We start from the raw sequence: 20807 nt of genomic DNA, 5'->3' as shown, positions 1-20807 counted from the left end.
GTTTTGTGCCGCTTTCGTCAAAGTATAGTTCCAATGCATTAAAATACTTAAGAAGCTAATTTCTCAGTCTCTCAAGTTGACGTTCAATGACAAATGACCCAGGAAAAAGGAAGTTTTGAGTTTCCACCGGCAAAGTACCCGGCCGTGAGCCCGAGTGTGGGAGTAAGATGCCTGTTGTCCGTTATCAGCGCAGGGCAAGGGCCGCCGGATGTGCCTGCATCAACTCACCAGAAGTGAATCGCCGTCATGCTGGGCGCAGAACTCTCAAGTACATTTTGGGGGGGTTCTCTTTTAAATAATTCCAGTGGAGAAGCCCAGGGGATGTGTAGGGAAACTCGGGCTCAAGTCTGCGAACATGCGCGGGCAGGACCCGCGCTGGGTGCCCGGTGACCAGCCCCCACTTCCGGAGCTTTGGACTTGGGGGGACCCCGGCAGGGCGGCTCAGGCTCCGGCCCGCCCGCCTGTCGCTGTCTCCATCTGCACTCTTCCTTCCCCAGGAAACAAATGGTGGATCAGACCTCCCAGGCTCTCCGCCTCCCCAGTGTCTGGCGGCGCGCCAGGGCCCCGAGGCCCCTCCCTGCACCACTGGGTGACAGACCCCACCCCACCCTCCAAAGCTCCGGGTCCCCCCACCCCACCCCACCCCCACCCCCACCCCCACCACGTGCAGCCCGAGAAGGCAAAGAGGCCCAGCCGCCCTCACCAGGGATTTTCTTTTCTTTTTTTGCTGGTTGCAGGCTTTTTTCTGCCTGAGTGAAAATGAAACAGACACCCCCTCCGCCTCCCCGCCGGCAGACACACGCACCCGCACTCACGCACTCGCGCGGCCGGCCTCCCGGCCGCCAGTGTCCGGGGCGGGCCCGGCTCTGCACACACAGCCGCGGGCGGCGCAGAGCGGGGAGCGCCGCCGCTGTCTGTCGAGCGCTCGCCGGCTCCCGCGCGCCCCTGCCCGCCGCCCGCCGCCCGGGAGCAGCGCCCCGCGGCCGGCCCGGCCCGGAGCGCAGGCTGCACACCCCGCCCCGGCGCGCCCCGCGGGGCTCGGGCAGAGGCGGCGCGGCCACCGTGCGGGCCGCCGAGGGCGCCGCCGGGCCGGGGGCCGAGGCGCGGTCCGGCCCCGAGTGCGCCCAGGCTCTGCGGATCAGGTGGGTCCCGCGGGGCGCCGCCCGAGCCCCGGGAGGTGGGAGCTGGGCCCGGCCCGGGGGCTGCGGGCGTGGCTTGGGGGGCGGCGGGGAAGAGGAGCGGGGCCACCGCTCCGGCCCTGCCCTGTTTCTGCCCTGCCTGTGTCCCCGCTTTTGTTCTTGTCGCTCTCTCTCTCTCTCTGCCCCGGTCCCTGTCCCCATCCTGTCCCTGTCGCTGCCTCTGCCCAGCCTGCAGACTCGCCGGAGGGGCGGCGGGCCGAGGTCTCCCCACGGGGCCGACGGGGTGCGGGCGGGAGAGAGGAGCCCCGGGGGGTACGCGGTGGGACCCCCGCCCCTGGGGGAATCTCGAAAGGAGTGAGGGGTCTGTCCGTGGGGCAGGACGGAGGGAGGGCTCTCGCCCTGGACTACTTGGGAAGAGGATGCCCCTGAGAAGGAGGAGCCTGAGAAGGTGACGAGAGGGGGCGCCGGAGCCCCTGAAAGCTGGGGCACGGAGGAGGAGTGGTCCGAGAGCGCGGACCCAGCCAAACTCGGCACAGCGAAAGTTTCAAACATTTGTAACTTTGGCAGCAAAAGGGCCTGCTGCACTGGGGTGAAGGGAGGAGACGGGGTCCCTTCAACTTTACAAACAGCCCCGTTCCTGCTCGAAAGGGACACCACCCCGCCGTTGAAAATGGCAGAAAAACAGCTAAACAGAATGATTGCACAAACTCTTGAAAGGCATCCAAAAAACAGTAAAGTGGAAAAAATTGTTAGCGCTGGAGGAGAGAAAGCAGAGCGACTTGAGATTTCCCAATCTTCCCGCTGGCCGGGCCGGGGAGGAGGAGGAAGGCGAGGAGGGTGTCAGCGCCTCTCCTCCTCCCCACCCCCCCATCCCCTCCCCCGCCGCCCCTGCACCTCTCCCATCCCGCCCCCGGAAGGAACCGGGACCAGGCGGCTGCTTCTGTGGCTTTGCTCGCCGTTTGCACTCCTTCTGGATCTGGCGCAGGCCTCGTTGCCTTCTTCATTTACCTGGAAATAGGTATGTCTCAGGAGGCAGGAGATGCCGGGGACCCCAGGCCTCACTGCTTCTTAGCTGGGAGACGCTATCCCGGGGAAGCCTGTTAATGCAACTATGAAATGGGGGTGCTGCTCTGAGTAAGAAAATGCCAGCGTGTGTGTCCTGCGGTGGGGACATGGTTATTCTGTTGCACTTCTGTGCCTCTTTGGCTGCACTAAGCAAGCACTTTCTCCCTGGTTCTGAGTTATTGCTGGGCGTACCGTGTCTCTCCTACCAGATGGGGGGGGGGGGGAGGGCAGGTGCAGATCTCAATTGTTGTTAGAAGTGGCAGGTATTCAATGACTTAATAAAGCAGAGCTGGGAATGCCCCTGGGGTTTACCTTGGTCCAGGAGGTTGCAGACTGTGCTCCTGGGAGTCTTGAGATCCTGGCTCTGGAGCCACCGTAGTGGGGGAGGGGGGCCTACAGGGCAGGGCTCTGACCCCTCCTTCCTTCTTTCAGACCGAACAAGCTCCCTTCTGCCTTTATCTCTCCTATGTATATTGGGAAACCCCAGGGGCTGTTTTTGTTATCAGATTCCTCAGATCCAGTCTGCTTTGGAGAAACTGAGTCAAGAGGTATGCAAAGTGGTTTGTGTAAGATTCTCTGGTGGCCAAGCCTTGCCAGGAAGCCTGTCTCCTGAGTCATGGGCCACGAGCACCTTTCCCTTGGCCATGGTGGCTCCCAGCAGCCATTTCTCCAGCTGTTAGCACCAGCTCACCTGGATCCTAATTCCAAGGCCTCTGGTTCACCTTCTTACCCTTCTGGGAGAAGAAGCCATGAATCACATCCTCTGAGATGTTTTCGGACTTTTGTGGGACCTTTAGATGTGAGTAGAACTAACAGTTTGTTCATAGGCTAAGATCAAAAAGAATTAGGTTCCCCAGGAGCTAGTCAGCACACTGCCCTTATCATAGCCCAATACGACAGGGTGGGGGATCTTGTTACCTCATTTTATAGTAAAGGAAATGAAGTTCAGAGAGGCCAAGTAACTCACCCACGGGTGCTCAGCTTCTAACTCAAGGCTGGGATTTGAATGCAGCCCTGTCTGACTCTAAGGCTTGTGCTCTTTATATTACATCATCTCTCCTGATGGTTAGAAAACAGCTAATGGACAGACATCATTAAGACGGGAGCAAGAGTGAGCGAGAATAGCTGAAAGGGGACAGCATTAAGCGGGAGACTGGGCATTCATATAGGGACATTCACACTATAAATATAATTGTGTTTGAAATGAGTGTGTTTTCTGCCCCGTACGTTCTTTTTATTTTAGTGTTTTTTGGTAGATCCTTACAAATTATTTTTCTAATTTTTAATTAAAGTATCATCTAGATACAATAGTATCCACAAATCTTCAGTTCAAACATGTTTTGACAGCTGTTCACACCTATGCAACCACCACCCAAAGTGACAGGTAAATATTTGCAACATCCTGGAAAGTTTCCATTTCCAGCTAATTTTCCTTCTGTCCCTCCCGGACAACCATTTCCTGAATTTATTACCATTGATTAATTTTGCCTGCTCTTGTACTTCGTGTAAATAGAATCATACTGTCTATCTCTGGTTTATTTCACTTGACGTCGTGGTTTCCAAATTCACCTGTGTTGCTGCATATATGAGTAGTCTGTTCCTTTTTATTGCTTGAGTGGTAGTTTATTCTGTTGGATGGGTATACCACGGTTTGCTTATTTATTCCCTTATTGGGGAACGCGTTGGGTTATTTCCAGCTTGAGCTCTATTTCTTATAGAATTCTTTTGTGGACATTGGTTTTCATGTAGGACTGAAATCCGTGGGTCAGAGGGCATACCATTTTACCTTCCCACAGCAACGTCAGGCTCTTGCAATTACTCCACCTGCTTGATGATATTCGGTGTTGATTTTATTTTAGTCGTTTTGATTTTAGCCATTTTAGTGGTAGGGTGATGGTATCTTATACCTTCCATTTTTATGATGGAATTTTAAGGGCTGTTGGGGAAGACAGCACGAACAGGGGGCAGAACATAAAATAAGATGGTGGTGTGGAGGCCACTAGAAGCCCTGCCTCCGGAGGGAAGGAACCTAATGGAATGGTTGGAATTGTGACATTAGGAATAGGAAATTCTGGGCTTAGGAGAGCTCTCTGGGTATCACCTGCAATTTAAGACCTGGTACTTTTACTCTATAAACTAAGCAAGTTTGCCCACGCTTATGGCTTTTTTTTTTAATTGTTTTTAAAGTCTATTTATTTATTTTGAGAAAGGGGGGGAGAGGGGCAGAGAAAGAGGGAGAGAGAAAGAATCCCAAGCAGGCTCCGTGCTGTCAGCACAGAGTGCAATGGGGGCTCGAACTCATGAACTGTGAGATCATGATCTGACCTGAAAGGCAAGAGCCAGACACTTAACTGACTGAGCCACCCAGGTGCCCCCATGCCAATGACTTTAAATGCTGCCTCCGGAGCAGTCATCCTTATCTCCAGTTCACATCTCTGTTTTGGGTCCCCGATTCACATGTTCCACTGCATGTGGGCATCTCTTCTTGGATGTCTCAAAGATGCTACAAACTTGGCAAGGCCGGACACAACTCATTATCTCGTATTGGCTTTCTGTCATGGGTCACTGGATGAATGATGGCACCACTAGCTGAGAGAATACATAACGAGGAACATTTGGGTCAAGGGCAGAGATAATGTATTTGGTTCCACGCTAAATGGTGGGGAGCAGCCTGGGAAGATAAGGGCAGGAAGATGCACTGGGCAGTTAGGAGATTACTGAAATCTGCTGGGAGTAATTTTGGGGGGGATGGAGGACAGACAAGTTAGATTGCTGAGATAGGAGAGAGAAAGAAGTGGAGATGGTGAGCACAGGCAATACTTTCAAGAAATTTGTGTGAAAAGGCCAGAGGGAGATTGAGCTACAGTTGTAGGAAGGTGAAGGTGAAGGGAAGGATTTTAGGACGGAAAAGACAAGGGAGCTACAGGCCAGGGGAAGGACTCAGTCTAAGAGAGGTAAGAGATGGCCAATAGGGCAAAGTTCCAGAGGAGCAGAAGGATGGATGTCTCCACCTCTGTGACTGGGTGTGAGTGAATGAAGGTTCCGATGTGTATCAACTACAGAATTCTCTGTTGACCTTCCATGTGCACAACTCTTAATCGTGACGTGGAAAGTTCTTCACCATCTGCTCCCTTTGTGTCTCATATAGTGTGCATCACATGATACTATCATAGAGTATCACTGTATGAGACAGGCTATAGTATGTCTCATGGAGGGTGTATCAGCTAGCTTTTGCTGCAGCTATGCTGCATAACAAACAAACCCCCAATCTTAACTTCTGACCACAAAAGTTTATTGTTCACCTTACATGACGGCTGGAGAGCCATTGTGATACAAGGTTTTGTGGCTGTGCTGCAGGTGCCAGCCAGCCAGAAGATCTGCCCGTGTGTCTTCTCATTGCAGGACATAGGCTGAAGGAGCTGCTTCTAGCTGGTATATGTCATGTTCATGGTTAGAGTTGGAGGAAGGAGGAAATGATGTAATGCCTCTTAAAGCCTTTACTCTAAACTGGCACACTGTCACTTCTACCCACACGCTGCTGGTCAAAGCCAGCAATATGTCCATGCCCAGAGGCAATGGGACAGATGTATATACAGGCACATTTTATTTTATTGTGCTTTGCAGACATTGCATTTTTTTTTTTTTTTTTTACAAGTTGAAGGTTTGTGGCAACCCTGGGTCCAGAAAGTCTAGGTGCGCCGTTTACGGCAACAGCATTTGCTCACGGCACCTTTTGGCCATTCTTGCAATTTCTTCATGATTTCAACAAACGCTTTCACTATTACTGTGTTTGCATTGCTGCAATCTCATGAGAGAACCTTGGCAGATGAGAAGCTGCTTCTTATGGATGAGCAAAGAAAGCGGTTCCTCGAGATAGCATCTACTGGTGAAGAGGCCGTGAAGATGGTTGAAATGACAACAAAGGATTTAGAATATCACATCAGCTTGGTTGATGGAGCAGCGGCAGGGCTTGAGAGGACCGGCTTCAATTTTAAAAGAAGTCCTAATGTGGGTAAAATGCTATCGAACAGTATCCCATGCTACAGAGAAATCATTCTCGTAAGGGAGAGTCAATTGATGGAGCTCACTGCACCGGTGTCTTATTTTAAGAAATTGACAGAGCCACCCCACCCTTCAGCAACCAACGTCAAGGCAGCCCTTGACAGCCCTCTGCCTTTGCTGTCTGGCAGAGAATGATGCTTGGGAACAGTAATCCAAATGACCACATATATTTGTTAAGAACTCCCCGATACGAGTCTCCATTTATTCTTCTCTCTCTGAACTAATCCCCCCCCGCCCCCGCACGGCCGACCTACTCCTTGGTACAGTTGCTCTCTCTTCAAGCATGGTGGTGTGCTTTCAAAATGCTGTATTTCTGCACACACGATCCCTCTGTCTGGGGGTCTCCCCCACCCCCGCCCACCCCCAAATCTATGATCTAGGCAGTCCTACCTCTTTGTTGTCCTTTTACTTCCGTCCCTCTGCTCCTGCTTAGTTGAGGTGCACCTGCACCCCTCTCCAGCCCGGAGAGGCTGGGCTGCTGTGACCTCCAGTACATTTTGTCCCCGCAGCCTAAGCCTTCCCAGACACCACATTGACTGGGTTTGGGATCGCTCCCAGGCTCCACTCTGCCCTCAGAGTAAGTTACATGTTCCTTTACGCGACATCCAAGATCCCACACGAGCCGCTCTCCGAACAGCTTTCTTCCCATCACCCTATCCCTTCGACTTTCTGCTCCAGCTTCAGGGATCTCCTACAGTTTCTGACACCCTCTCCTGGCTTTATGCCCCTGGGCTTTTTCCCATGCTGCCCCCTCTGCCTGGAACCCCCTCCTCCCTTCCTCCCCAAATCCACCTGCAGACTCCTACTCATCCTTCAAGACCCAGCTCAATCATCATCCTCTCGGTGAAAAGCCAGTTTCTTCATCCCGCCTCCCGTGAATTCAGCCCTCCCCCGTCCCCTGCCCCCCTCCCCCCCCCCGCCCCCCTGGGCATCCTGAACTTAACATTCCGTCACATGTGGTCCTTTCTTCCTTTCTCTGTGAGCCGCAGGAGCCAGAGGGCATGCTGCACACGACCACCGCCCTCTTTACTGACCTGCTCCGGTGATTAAGTGTGGCCTCCGGAGGCCCCCTGCTGAGTGTGCACCCTTAGTAGCTGTCAGGCCCGAAGCAAGACCCCTCACCTCTCTGCCTGGGCTGAACGGTCGGCTCACAGGAGCTTCATCTCGCCCCTCGGAGAGGGAGGCCAGGTGGGTTAGTTTGGGAAGTCACACTGAGAGAGAGTCCGGTCCATGTACGAAAAGCAAAGGGGTCATCATTTAGTATACTCAACCCAGAATAACTTTGAAAAGGCCTTTCCGTTCGAAAAAGAGGAAGTAAAAAAATGTCGTTTGAATCTCCGGCCAGAGAGCTACTCTCCACTCGGCTTGTCCAAACCCAGTGTGGAGGCCGCAGAGGTTGGCTGCATGCAATCAGACCCGGCCGGGGCGGGGGGAGCTGCCAGGACGCGGCCTCCAGCAGCCACTGTGCTCATTTTTATTGCCACATAGAGTTTCCGTGAGGGAGAGGTGGTGATGGCTGGTGGCAGGGTGGAGACCCCACGCCGTACGCTCACATTTCTGGGCGCCGGGGAAAGCCCGGCCCGCGCAGGCATTCCCCGAGGGAGCTGGGTGGTGGGCATGTGCTTCCTGTGGCTCCTGTCTGAAGCCACGCGTGCTTGGCAGATGGCAATGGCAGGAGAGAGCGCAGTGCTGCCCCTTGAGGCAGGTCCCAACTCGGGAGTGAGTGATCTGAGAGGGAGGAGGAGGGCCCCGGGCAGAGCATGTCTGGGAAGCCTGGGGCAGAGCGGGGTTCCCGGGAGGATGTTGGCAAGAGGGTTGAATGACACTGAGAGGCTGGGTGCGGAGAATGAGCCCTGGAAGGAGGTCAGCTGGCTATGGGTTGACAGCAAAACCCCGGGAAAAGAGAAAAATAATTATGGAATTATTATTTTTTTTTAAATTTTTTTTTAACGTTTATTTATTTTTGAGACAGAGAGAGACAGAGCATGAACGGGGGAGGGGCAGAGAGAGAGGGAGACACAGAATCGGAAGCAGGCTCCAGGCTCCGAGCCATCAGCCCCGAGCCTGATGCGGGGCTGGAACTCACGGACCGCGAGATCGTGACCTGGCTGAAGTCGGACGCTTAACCGACTGCGCCACCCAGGCGCCCCTAACGTTTATTTATTTTTGAGACAGAGAGAGACAGAGCATGAACGGGGGAGGGGCAGAGAGAGAGGGAGACACAGAATCGGAAGCAGGCTCCAGGCTCCGAGCCATCAGCCCCGAGCCTGACGCGGGGCTGGAACTCACGGACCGCGAGATCGTGACCTGAGCTGAAGTCGGATGCTCCACCGACTGAGCCACCCAGGCGCCCCAATTATGGAATTATTATTATTGGGGTTCTCTACGCTAGTCGGCAGTTTGAAGAGTGAGGTCGTGTTTCCATCTTGTTTGAGCATCACAAAAGCACTGTGAGGGTCAGAAAATTAGAAATAATTCCCCTGCGTTATGTGGGGGGAAACCGAAGGATGGACTTCTAATGTTTTGGCCAAAGTCTCTCAAGTATGAATGGCAGGACGAGGGCACGGAAGCCAGGTCCGGACTCCAAATATAGTATGGCCTGGAGACCCTGGCAGGGGGCAGGCAGGGAGAGCAAAGGTGGTTCCGAAGACTCAGGGATGCTGGGCCCCAGATCCATGTCTCGCCCAGGACAGGGCTCCTGCCATTGCTGCTCAGACAGAAATCAACCAGAGAGTGAAAGGCAGCTTCTGGAAGAGGCTAGGCGAGGGAGGCCAGGTCTTGTGATTAGTTCTTAAGGAAAATTCTTAATTCCATCCCTGCTCTTGTCTTCAGGACCCTTGATTTAAATGTCCACTGACGGGCAGGACACTGAAAAGAGTCTGGGCTGAAAGTGAGCTGGCCCAGCCCCATCCTGTACTGGTGCTCCCAGCGGTCGGAGCCGCTGGGGCCTCAGTTTCCCTGGCAGCAAAATGGCCCCGAGGCCGTGATCTAGCAAACTTCTCTCTGAGCAACTCCTGCTGTTAAAACAGCAAGTCCAACCCCCCAGGAAATGAACACTCGAACTAAAAGCCAAAGGGGAGGAGGAGCTGCTGTTGTGCCCGGAGGGAGCCCGAGGTTGTGGCTCCCATTTGCCAGATGGGACACCGGGGACCGTGGTTCTGGGAGATGCACCTGTTCCAGAGACTCATGCTTTGAAATTAGCTATTCATTCAGCATTCACTGAGCCACCAGAAATTCACTCACTCATTTACTGACACACCCAGAATACGTTGGGCAGCTGCCGTGTGCTATGCTAGAAGGTGGCAGTGAACAGAGACACAGTCCCCGCCCATGGGGACGCTGGGATTCGCTTGAGAGATAGTCGTAAAAAAAAAAAAAAAAAAAAAAACGACCGCCCAGCGAGAGCCATGAAGGAGAGCAGGGTGGGTGTCACAGGGGCCTGAACCTGTCGGGGGAGGTAGTCAGATAGGACTTCCTTGAGGAAGCGCCCTGTACGCTGAGCCCTGTGGGAGTTAGGGGGTAAAGAGGGAAGAGGGTTTCAGGCAGAGGGAAGAAGCTGTGAGAACCAATCATCCTGATATCCCTCCGGCTGTTCCAGAGCCCAGACAGCCTTGGTGGCCAGGGGAGCACAGAGGAGGAAGCAAGCCCGGGACAACGGGCCAGGTGCCCAGAGGGATGACGTTGTTGGGGTTGGTAGCATCTGTGTGCAAAAGCACTGCTGCCCCCCCTCCCTTCTCAGGGAACCACGAGTCCTCAAGTGGCCGGCAGGCTGTCCCTGAGAACGACTTGCCTGGCATCTGTGGGGAAGGCAAAGAAACTGCTCAGAATCAGGGGCAGGGGTTCCTGGAAGGGGGGCATGGCTCCCTGAACGCAAGGACTGGTCTTCGTTTGCTCGGTTGACTAACTCTTTCGTGGTCTACACGGTGGTATTTTGCATAGCAAATTCTGTTTTCAGATGTTAGCCAGAGCTGTGCAAAGGAAGGGAAAATTAATGTTCTTATGTGCAAATTTAATTGAGAGCTTGGGAATTCGTTCCTTGGCGTGCAAGTGCTCAGTAAATGTTTGAGGCTGATGTATTGAGTAGCACATGGACCGTGTACTGGTCAAAGATCAAGGTTGCAAGCAACAGATGGAGATTCTAGCTCACTGTGGCAGAAAAGGCACGCATTGGAAGGATTTCTTTTATTGCTCACAGTATCCCTGGGAAGGCTAGAAAACCAAGCTGGCAAGAATCAGTAGAAGTTGGGCCGTAGATAACACAGTCTTGTATGGCAATTAATTCTAATTTTTTAAAATGTTTATTCATTTCTGTGAGACAGAGAGACGGAGCACGAGCGAGGGAGGGGCAGAGAGAGAGGGAGACACAGAATCCGAAGCAGGCTCCAGGCTCCAAGCTGTCAGCACAGAGCCCGACGCGGGGCTCGAACTCCCAGACCGTGAGATCATGACCTGAGCCGAAGTCGGACGCCCGACCGACTGAGCCACCCAGGCGCCCCGCATAGCAGCTAATTCTAGCTCCCGCTGCCCCTGAGGCCGCTGTAACATTTCATGGGCGTCTGAACCTTCGTGCCATTTCTTTAGGATGTAACACTGCTAACTGGTCAGGCCTAGGTGACTCACCTGCATTCCAGGTGCATATGGACACATGGGAAAGTGTCCGACCTGTTCTGCTCTGGTGGTAGGAGGGGATTCCTGATGCTAAGCTGAGAAGCTGCAGAATTCGCCAAAGCCACGAGAGTTGGGGCCCCCTTAGGGCCATAGAATCCTGCAGGTCTAAGGAGGGTCACACAGCTGTAACTGCGGGCAGGAGAAGGCTTCTGGGGAACTCTCGGAAGGGCAGCCCGGCCTTGGTCAAGTTATTGAACCTCCGGACCTCAACGTTCCCAGGTGTAACTGGTGTGGATTTCAGAGACAAATGTGTCTCGTGACATGATGCTATTAAATGGCAGCTACCCTTATCATTATTATCAGTGGAAGTCTAGTATCTTCACTCAGCTGTTATCAGAACAGTTATGTATTTAAAGGAAGGAAACCTAACATGAAAATCCAGAAGTAAGACACACACTTCTACAGATTCTCTGCAGGAGTTCCTTTAAATTTTTACCTTCTGGGGCAGCTGGGTGGCTCAGTCGGGTAAGCATCCAACCCTTGATTTTGGCTCAGGTCGGGGCCTTACGGCTTGTGAGATCGAGCCCCGTCTTGGGTTCTCCGCTGACAGAGCGGGGCCTGCTGGGGATTCACTCTCTCTGTCTCTGCCCCTTCCTTGCTCCCACTCGTGCTCTTTCTCTCAAAATAAATAAACACTTAAAAACAAACAATCAATAAATAAAAATTTTTACCTCCTCGGGACACTTACCACGGGACTTAATTGTATCAAAACCAAATAAACAAATGAACGAATGAATCACCATCTTAGAGACCCTTGATGAATATTGTTGACCAGAGCCGCGGTTTTGCAGAAGCAGACAGATCCGTTTACAGATCCCAGTCTTGCTTCCTCACCGTGGAAACCTTAAAAAGGGAAGAGAAAGTTCAGGCCATGTGACTGGAAGCTCCCCACACCCCCCGCCCCCACAACCCCAGGGGAGTTGGGGCTACACCGCACACCCTCTGGCCGGAAGAACACAGACTCCCACGAACACAGAAGGCCCGGATTAGATCCAGACAGTGTGACTAGCTCCCGGAGAATTGAAAGCCCTGCTATGTGGTGTTTGCCAGTCTCCACAGGGTAAATATTTACACCATGACCACGTTCAAGCTGCCACTTGAGGGAGCCTACTTTTCTATAGCATTTTCCGCTATGTCTCAACACAATTGGTGCACATAACCTCAGGAGTATACCATGTAATGAAACAATTAGGAGGCGATGGGTTTTGATGGATACTTTCGTTCTTAATAGGACTCATTTAATTATAAGCTTATATAATTGAATTTTTAATGACGGCTGTATTTAACGGCTCACTTGCCAAATTCCTAAAAATTGAACGGTTGGCCCTTGCAAGCCAACGTGAGCCAGCTACAGCACACTACTGGCTTGGGAGGTCCCTGGGGACCCCAGAGGGAGGCTGGCGCAAGGAGGATCCCCAGACAGCAGCTCCCTCACCCCCGAGTCAGTCTCCAACATGTCGACATCTTTTATTTGCTTTATAACCCTTTCCACCGCCGAGTTTGTATTATATTAATATATTAATTAATTTTGATAATATTACCAAACAATAATATTTTGTATTAATATATTCTATGTAATATATATTATACTTCCAATGAAATTATATATCCTTAATTATTTGTTAATTACAACTATTAATTTTATTTGCTTACCAACTGGAAGGTGAGCTCTGTGAGAATAGAGTACTTACCTCTTTGGTTCGCTGTCGAGTCCTGAGTGCACCGATGTAGCAGGCCTTCAGTAACCATGGGTCCGTTGAACAAATGGAAGTAAGTCAAGGAGCCTTCAAGGGTTCAAATCCTGCCTCTGCTATAAAAGTCATCTTTCCTTGAACCTTTTCCTTCATCTGTGAAAGAAAAGGCTTTGAGCAGAGGCCCCTAAGGTTCCCTTCAGCTATAAAAAGGCTCGATCCCTGAGAAAGACATCCCTTTCGAACATGGCTGCCAAACAGAGATTCGCAACTGAGCATCTTCAAGGGTAGGAGCTAGTGCCTGGGTTTTGAGGACCGTCGGTTTGATTCTTTTCCTCTGTGGACAGCTTTTTAAAACACTGAGTGCCAGTGACTCTCCTTGAGCAGCCATGACTGGTCCCTGCCCAGCCCTCTGGGCTCTGCTGAGAGCCAGTCGCTGCCTATTCAGTGGCAACAGATATTTCGAGACCCATTGCATTTGCCACCAGGTGAAATGCTCTCGGGTCAAGACGGGCAGTCTGCCTGGGTGAGTCATTCTAGAAAGATAGGAGCCCAGAACTCCACCTTGGACACAGAGCCCACTGGAGCCAAGTAGGGCAGCCGCAGGAGACAGAGCAATGAACTTGTGTCTCCTGCACCATGCCTGATGCCTTGATGTGGAAGAACCGTCCTTCTTTGTGACTAATCCTCCACGGATGATATTTTGTTAAAATACAGCCAATTGAACATACTCTCAATTTCTCTGCCTCCTCACGGAGGAAAAAAACAGCATCTTTCTGCGGGCCACGCTTTGAGAGCCACTGCCCTGGGGGGCGTAGGTCAAGGCTCCTTTTCGTTCCCACAGCGGCTGGCAGAAGCAGGTATTTTGTGTCCTGCCTGTGCTGGGGAGGACACTGAGGCCGGGCCGGGTTCTGGGATCTGCTTCCTCTGAGGGACGGGGCTGCCGCCGTGGTCCTCACGGCCGGCCTGGTCCGCGTATGGGCAGGGCGAGAAAGGGAAGTGATCCAGAAGCCAGGGTGATGATAAAAAAAAACAGCTCACACTTACTGGCCACATATTCACGTCAGATGCTGTCTAGGAGCTCTACAGGAGCCCTGCCTGTTCCTCATCGAGAAACCCCAGTTTTACAAATGAGGAAACTGAGGCACAGAAAGATTAAGAAATTTCCCAGGGCCACCCGGTGAAGGAGGGATTTGATTCTCAGATACGGGCAGGGGGCGATGCCCTTCATCATGGCACCACACCGCCTCCCGGAAGAAAAAACAGAGTGGGCAGGGACGTGGCACAGTCCCGAATTCAGTCCCCTTACTCAACAGATGGGGAAACCCAGGCCCAGAGAGAGGCGTGAGCCAGAGCCTCGGTGTCCTGCCCTCCACCTTCTGCTCTGTCCCGGGATTCACTGCCTTCAGAGGAACGGTCACAGGGTCCCCCTCAAGACTGTTAATCTGCTCATTCTGGGCTGCACGGCCCCTGCGAATGCACCAGGGTGGGGGTGACATAGGGGGCCCAGGTAGACACCAGTAGTGCCCTCCGCCCACACTGTTGGAGAAATGTCTTTGGCACGGACTCTCAGCTTCGGTAGAAGGTTCAGAAACTCTTCGTTCCCCCAGTCACCCGCCCAGGCTTCAGAGAAACAAGCCGCTCATCAGCTCCTGGATGTCACATTTCCTGTTTGTGTGCCCGGAATGAGGTACAGCTCTTGGTGAAAGGCAAGGGGAGGGGGGAGCCTTCTTACTGGAATTACCATTGTCGGTGATGGGAAGAGCCTAGAAGGCTGTACCTGAATGCTTCATTCTGTAGCTAGGGACACTGAGGCCCGAGAGTGTAAGAACCTGTTCTACGAACTTGTCCAGGGAGCTGGAATCACAATGGTTGTAGGTTTGGGTTTGGTTTGTCCCTTGTTCGTTTGTCTGTTGAGGTGATAAAATCATAGAATGTGTGAGCTGGCAGAAATCTAAGAGGTGCCCCATCCACCTCCCTATGTTTTGCAGATGAGAGCCTGAGGAGGGGGTGGGGATGGGAGGGCACTTTCTGAAGAACAGAGCCCTGAGAAGAACTCGCTTTTTGAGTCAACATACAACAAATGCCATTGACTGCCGCCTCTCTGCCAGCTAATTAATCTCCGTCTCATGGAGAGATGTGTGTCAATCAAAGAATCACACCTAGGTGTCCAAATAAGGGTCAGTGCCCCAACGGAAGGACGTAGGGTGCTACAAAGGAGAGTAAGAATAGAACGGGGAAGCCTTCCCTTGGGGGGTGACATTGTCATTGAAGCTTAAGGACCGGAAGGAGGGTGCATGGGTGTGAGGGGGCCGGGAAAGGTGTCCCAGGCAGAGGGGAGAGCCGGTGGCAATGTCTCGAGGCAGGAAGTGCCTTATTTTGTACATGAGAACGCCAAAGCCCAGAGATTGGAAATGAACCTAGTGTAGTGCCTCAAAGAATTTTTCTTCCTGTCCCCTCCTCACCTTTTCTTTAAAATTTTTTTTTTCTTTTAAGGAGAGGGGCAAGAGACTAGCACCTAACTAAACAAAGGACTTTGTGGCAGAGCTGGAATTATCAGCCCCCCCTCCGCCATTTCACGCCAAGGGAGTTTGAGAAAACCCTGTATCTGGTTATTTCCCAACTGTGTGCCTTTGAAAAAGACAGCCTTTTTGAACTCTGTTTCTTCATCCGTGAAATGGAGCCCATCTTCCTTCTCTGAGGATTTCACCCAGACTCCCATGAAAGAGCTTTATGCTGGCCAACGTGGGAGCTAGAGCTGGGCTCCGTGGGGTTGCTGGGCTCCCTTCGCCTGCCTTCCAGGGCCATCCTTGAACCCCAGGTCTGAAAGAGCCTCTCTTCTCCCTACTGTTGTACCGTAATTCTAAAACCTGCCGCTCGGCATTAACTACCTTTGGCACTGCTCTTCAACGTCCCACCAAGACACGTGTGAATCTTGAACAGTGAACTAGGGTGCAAAGGAAGAAGCTTGTGAGCACCTACCATGCACCCAACATCTCAGTGACGCTTTACACAGGCGACATCGTTTAACCCTACCATAGCCCTGCAAGGTGGGTGCCTTTCTTCCCATTGGTTGGGTAAGGACACTGCCTGAGGTCACATGGCCAGTGAGGAAGCACTCTGTGGGCAGGCAGAGGGCCCAAGAGCCAGGAAAAGTGGACCCAGGCGGTTTAGGGCGGAGGGCACCCTGGCAGGTAGACACATTGGCTGCCTTTCCAACCATTAATATCCTTGGAATATTTGGTCAACATTTATGTGGGGTGGGGGATATTGGAGGGGGTGGATTTGCGGTCAATACAAAGGGCCTCTTCTGGATTCTGAATCCTTTCTACCCAAGGACATCTTCCAGAAGCAGACGGGATAGAAATTCACTGACGAAGTCACTTCCCCAGCTGCAGTGCCTTACTGTCCTGGGGAAAACGTTGGCTGTCTCCCACTTTTCTGCAGCTTTCTGTCTCTCTTCAGTTTGCATTTGAGTATCTCCAAGCCAGACAGCTTCTTGGGAAGCTCATTAGAAGATTTATTTTGGTTCCGTTTTTATTTGAAACTTATTTAAATATAGATGAGGACGACTAGTCTTAAAAAGGGGAGGCAGTCTGCCCGTCATTTATTTTGACTGAGCAGCTTGGTGTATACTTGAGTTGGCATCCTTGAACTTGGCTCCTTGTATTAAGTACATAAAGTATTGCCCCCATTTACGTAAAGGACAACAAGGCATTTTTGGGAAGTGTCAGAGAACCACCAGATTTGTTTAATTAAATAGCTGTTTGTCCGGTTTCGGGAGTAATTTATTCTCGTTGTAGAACATTTGAAAATGCAGAGAAGTGGAAAGAATAAAGTGATCAGTCTGCCACAATCTCGTCGCACACAATTCACCATTGTCACCATGCCGATCTAGTTCTGGCTGGTATTTTTTTTTTTTTATTGTGGTGAAATATACATGACATAAAATTTACCATTATAACATTTTTTGAGTGTACCATTCAGTAGCATTAAATACACTTACATTATTGTGAAACCATCCCTACCGTCCATCTCTGGAACATTTCCATCATCCAAAACAGACACTCTGTCCCCCGGAAGCAATAAACTGCTCATTCCCTCCGCACCCCAGGCCGTGGTATCCCCCACTCTGCTCTCCACCTCCAGGAATTTGACTACACACCTCATCTAAGTAACATCATCCAGTGTTCGTCCTTTTGTGTCTGGCTAATTTCACTTGGCACGTTTTCAAGGTTTATCGCCGTTGAAGCGGGTGTCGGAATCTCGTTCCTTTTCAAGGCTAAATAATACTCCATTGTGTGTATACACCATATTTTGTTTATCCGTGCATTCATCAGTGGACTTCTGAGTTGTTTCTACCTTTTTGGCTATTGTGAATAATGCTGCCTAGACATTGGTGTACAAATCTCACTTCAAGTCTCCGTCCTCAATTCTTCTGGGTATAGAGAATTCCATGTTTAATTTTTTGAGGAACCGCCATACTTGTCCAGTAATTCTTTTTTTTTTTTTTAATTTTTTTTTCAACGTTTATTTATTTTTGGGACAGAGAGAGACAGAGCATGAACGGGGGAGGGGCAGAGAGAGAGGGAGACACAGAATCGGAAATAGGCTCCAGGCTCTGAGCCGTCAGCCCAGAGCCCGACGCGGGGCTCGAACTCACGGACCGCGAGATCGTGACCTGGCTGAAGTCGGACGCTTAACCGACTGCGCCACCCAGGCGCCCCACTTGTCCAGTAATTCTGATGTATTAGATCCAGAGCTGAGATCATAGCCTTTGTGCAGTTTGGTATCTGGCTTTCTCATTTAATGTTCCATTTTATTAACTATTCTTCAAAAACATTTTTTTAAGTTTGTGTAATATTCTATTGCATTGCTATCCACATTTCCCCCCTCCACTCATTGATTTCTGGACCACACCAAAAGATTTTAAATCATGATGGTCAAAGAAAGAGCCTGGTAAGCAGGCTCCATGCTGTGTCCACACCTGTTTGAGAAATATTCAACAAAGATAGGTTAACTGCCTTTAAGGAATTTAAAATTTTCTCTTCGGGGATTCTTGGATGATCAGCCAATTCAGTAGTTTTAAAAGTTCTTTCTACGCCGGGTAGCCAGAGTGTCTGGGTGGCTCAGTTGGTTAAGTATCCGACTTTGGCTCAGCTCTTGATCTTACGGTCTGTGGGTTCGATCCACACGTCAGGCTCTGTGCTAACAGCTCAGAGCCTGGAGCCTGCTTCAGATTCTGTGCCTCCCTCTCTCTCTTTTCCTACCCCGCTTGTGTTCTATCAAAAAATAAATAAGCCTTAAAAAAATTTTTTTTTAAAGTTCTTTGTAGCCAGGGTGCCTGGGTGGCTCAGTTGGTTAAGCGTCCGACTTTGACTTGGGTCATAATCTCGCAGTTCATGAGTTCGAGCCCCGCGTCGGGCTCTGTGCTGACAGTGCGGAGCCTGGAGCCTGCTTCGGATTTATCTCCCTCTCTCCCTACCCCTCCCCTGCTCACGCTCTGACTCTGTCTCTCAAAAATAATAAATGTAAAAAAAAAAAAAGTTCTTTGTAGCCAAAGAAACTTTACTACAAACAAAATGGTGCATAGAAGCACAGCATATAATAGCAAACAGATAAAAGGGAAGATGAACTAAAGAAGTGTGGATGGGGGCTCAGAGTTCTGCTCTCTCGGCACCCCATCTCCCCCTCTGTGGTGTCTGAGGCACTTTGGGAGATTCCCGGGTTCTCCAGAACACAATTTGAAAAACCACCAGGCTGACCCGGCGCCTTTATTTTAAAGAAGGGATGACATCTCAGGACTGGAAGGGACTTACCTGAGGTCAAGTTCATTCTTGTACTCATTCATTTTTTTTTTTTTTCTCAACATGTAGCACCTACTGCCTGCATGTTGGAATCACTTAAGAAGCTTGTAAAAATAAGGTTCCGGGGAGTCTTCTGGACTCCAAGGCAGTAGATGTAGGGAGACACCAGGACTGGATTCCTTGCTCCGCAGTCCACACTGGGCAATGTGGGGTGCTCACATTCCAGCCCCCTGCATTGTCGCTTGCTTGTCCTTCAACCCTGAATGCTGTTCCCCACCCACTCACCCTTTGAGGCCCAGTTCAAACGGAGCCCCTTCCTCTTTGAAGCCTGGCTGCCCAGCCCCGTGCAGACGGCTTACTCCTTCCTCTGTGGCCCCAGAACAGAACACATCACTTCCATCCCTACTCGCACTGACTTCTTTCCGTCACAGGTAACAAATAGCTCATTGCTTCCAGCACCGGCTCCCCGACCAGTATGTAAGCTTATATGGTCTCTGCATCCCCCCATCACACACTCCCCCACAGTTCTGGGCACACACTGGGTGCTTTGTGATTATTGACTGGAATTGGATCTGGTACACACCCCGTATTTGGAGGATAAAAAAATCAGATAGCAACTTATGGAAGGTCATGTAGCCCATCAGAGCGGTGTCTGGACTGGCACCAGGTGTCCTGAGGCTCAGCACTCGGCACGGGCCAGCTGGCAAAGAGGACAGCTGTCTGGTCTGGGCAGGGAGCGTTGGCCCCGGCTGCCCTATCCCCGAGTCCGATAATAGCCCGGATTTTCTGAAATCTAGAAAGTTCTGCCCGGCTTGTGATTCAGTGTGCCTGTTTGGATGCCTGCAATTTACTTTATAAACCGTAAGCGTATAGAGGATGGGATATCACGTTAGCGCTATTTAGACTGAGCCAGCGCCCAGACGCTAAGAAAACAAGTCTAACGGGGGAAGGCCAGCTAGTCGACCCTCAAGGAGACATAGTCTGGGCCTGGGGTCAGCCAGCATTATATCCAGAGGCAGCTGCTACAAACCCTCCTATGATCCCAATTTGTGATCCACAGCTGATGCTTTTCTAATGAGCACACTGGACACTAAAAACTATGGTGTTTTTTTGGGGCGGGGGGAGCAAGTGACTTGTTTATTACAATGAACGTTATCCAGGGGCTCACGCTGCTGACGTCAGAGTATTTATGCTAGTTAGGTATTTATGATGTGCGGATGGGCTAAAGTAGCGATTATTCTCTCCTTATCCTTGCGTGATGATGGCGTAGGGTCCCTTACCCTGTACCAGCCAGGAGCTCTGGGTTCTGCGGGATCGCTGGGGACAGAACCCTGCCTCTGGAATCCTGGCAGCCACCTTTGCCATGGGCGCCTTTGGCATCCGGAGAAGCCCGTAGACTCCTTCTGAGAATGTTTGGAAATATAAGAAATAAAATGAAATAAATGAGATTATAGAAGAAACGAGTCGAGTTGAACTCTAGTTGTGAAAATATTAATAGTCGGGGTTGAATTTCAGCCCAGCCCAACGGAGATCTTTTCTCATCTGCAAGATGGGGATGATTTCGGCACCTGTCTTCACAGAGGGCCGTGGGAATTGAGTGGTGGGTGTCCTGTGCTCAGAACACAGCTTGGCACGTTGTGCGCGTTCAGCACAAAGAGTGGCGTTTGCGGTTGCTACTACTGCTGTTATGAACTATTATATAAAATACAGATTCCTGCCCTTCAGGAGTTCACAGTCTGGGTTGGGAGAGTATGTCTGTGTGAACTAGTAATTAAAAGGAGACGTTAAGGTGTAGACGAAAAGCCCGATGAAGGGCTAAGAGGAGCTCAAAAGGGAGTGACGTGGCTTCTGGCTAAAAGAGTACCAGGTAGCGGCCAAGCTTTGGGACCGGCCAGGCTTCGGTTGGGTCTGGCTCTGACCCTTAGCTGTCGGAGCTGGGCGAGCGGTACCGTCTCTCTGGGCCTCAGTTGTCCTTCTCCGTAAAATGAGGTAACAGGAGAATCTACTGTACAGGATGTTGTGAGTTCCACCTCCTCTCCTCCAATGATGGATCGGTTAAGTCACATGTCCTTTACTGCATGGACCACATCCCCCTGCTCGTCTTTCTGGCCCACCCGCCCCGGCCGGTTCAATCCCTGACTGCAACGAATCAGGCAAGTTTCCATCTCTGCCACTGTCCCCGGGCTGGGGAATGGGACCGGGTGGCTGGCTCAGTGCCAACCCCGGCGGGCTTACAGTGCTGCTTGGCACCCTGTGCCCTTACCTCCCAGCCAGTGTCCCCTCCCAGTGTCCACGGCACCTGCTGCTAAGCCGGAGGGCTCTCAGGCTGCAGCCCCACTTGCTCTTATCAAGTGATCAGCTTCTTCATAGGAAAG

At 51.4% G+C, this 20807-nt stretch overlaps 1 protein-coding gene across 2 annotated transcripts in view; it reads left to right on the top strand.

The window, feature by feature from the left end:
* Positions 1-941: 941 nt before the first annotated feature.
* Positions 942-20807, top strand: part of GGTA1 (alpha-1,3-galactosyltransferase) — a 58393-nt gene continuing 38527 nt past the window's right edge. The window contains exon 1 of one of the 2 annotated variants that reach the window (XM_045042452.1): positions 942-1142. The gene's annotated coding sequence lies outside the window, so the exon portion shown is untranslated. Of the gene's footprint in view, positions 1143-2017; positions 2158-20807 lie in introns of those variants that run through there. The other variant, XM_045042453.1, reaches the window with a different exon arrangement.

The sequence above is a fragment of the Felis catus genome, chromosome D4, assembly GCF_018350175.1.
Source record: "Felis catus isolate Fca126 chromosome D4, F.catus_Fca126_mat1.0, whole genome shotgun sequence".
In the NCBI taxonomy this organism is placed as follows: domain Eukaryota; kingdom Metazoa; phylum Chordata; class Mammalia; order Carnivora; family Felidae; genus Felis; species Felis catus.
Note: the sequence above shows the minus strand (reverse complement) of the source record. Positions and strands in the feature narration are given on the sequence as shown.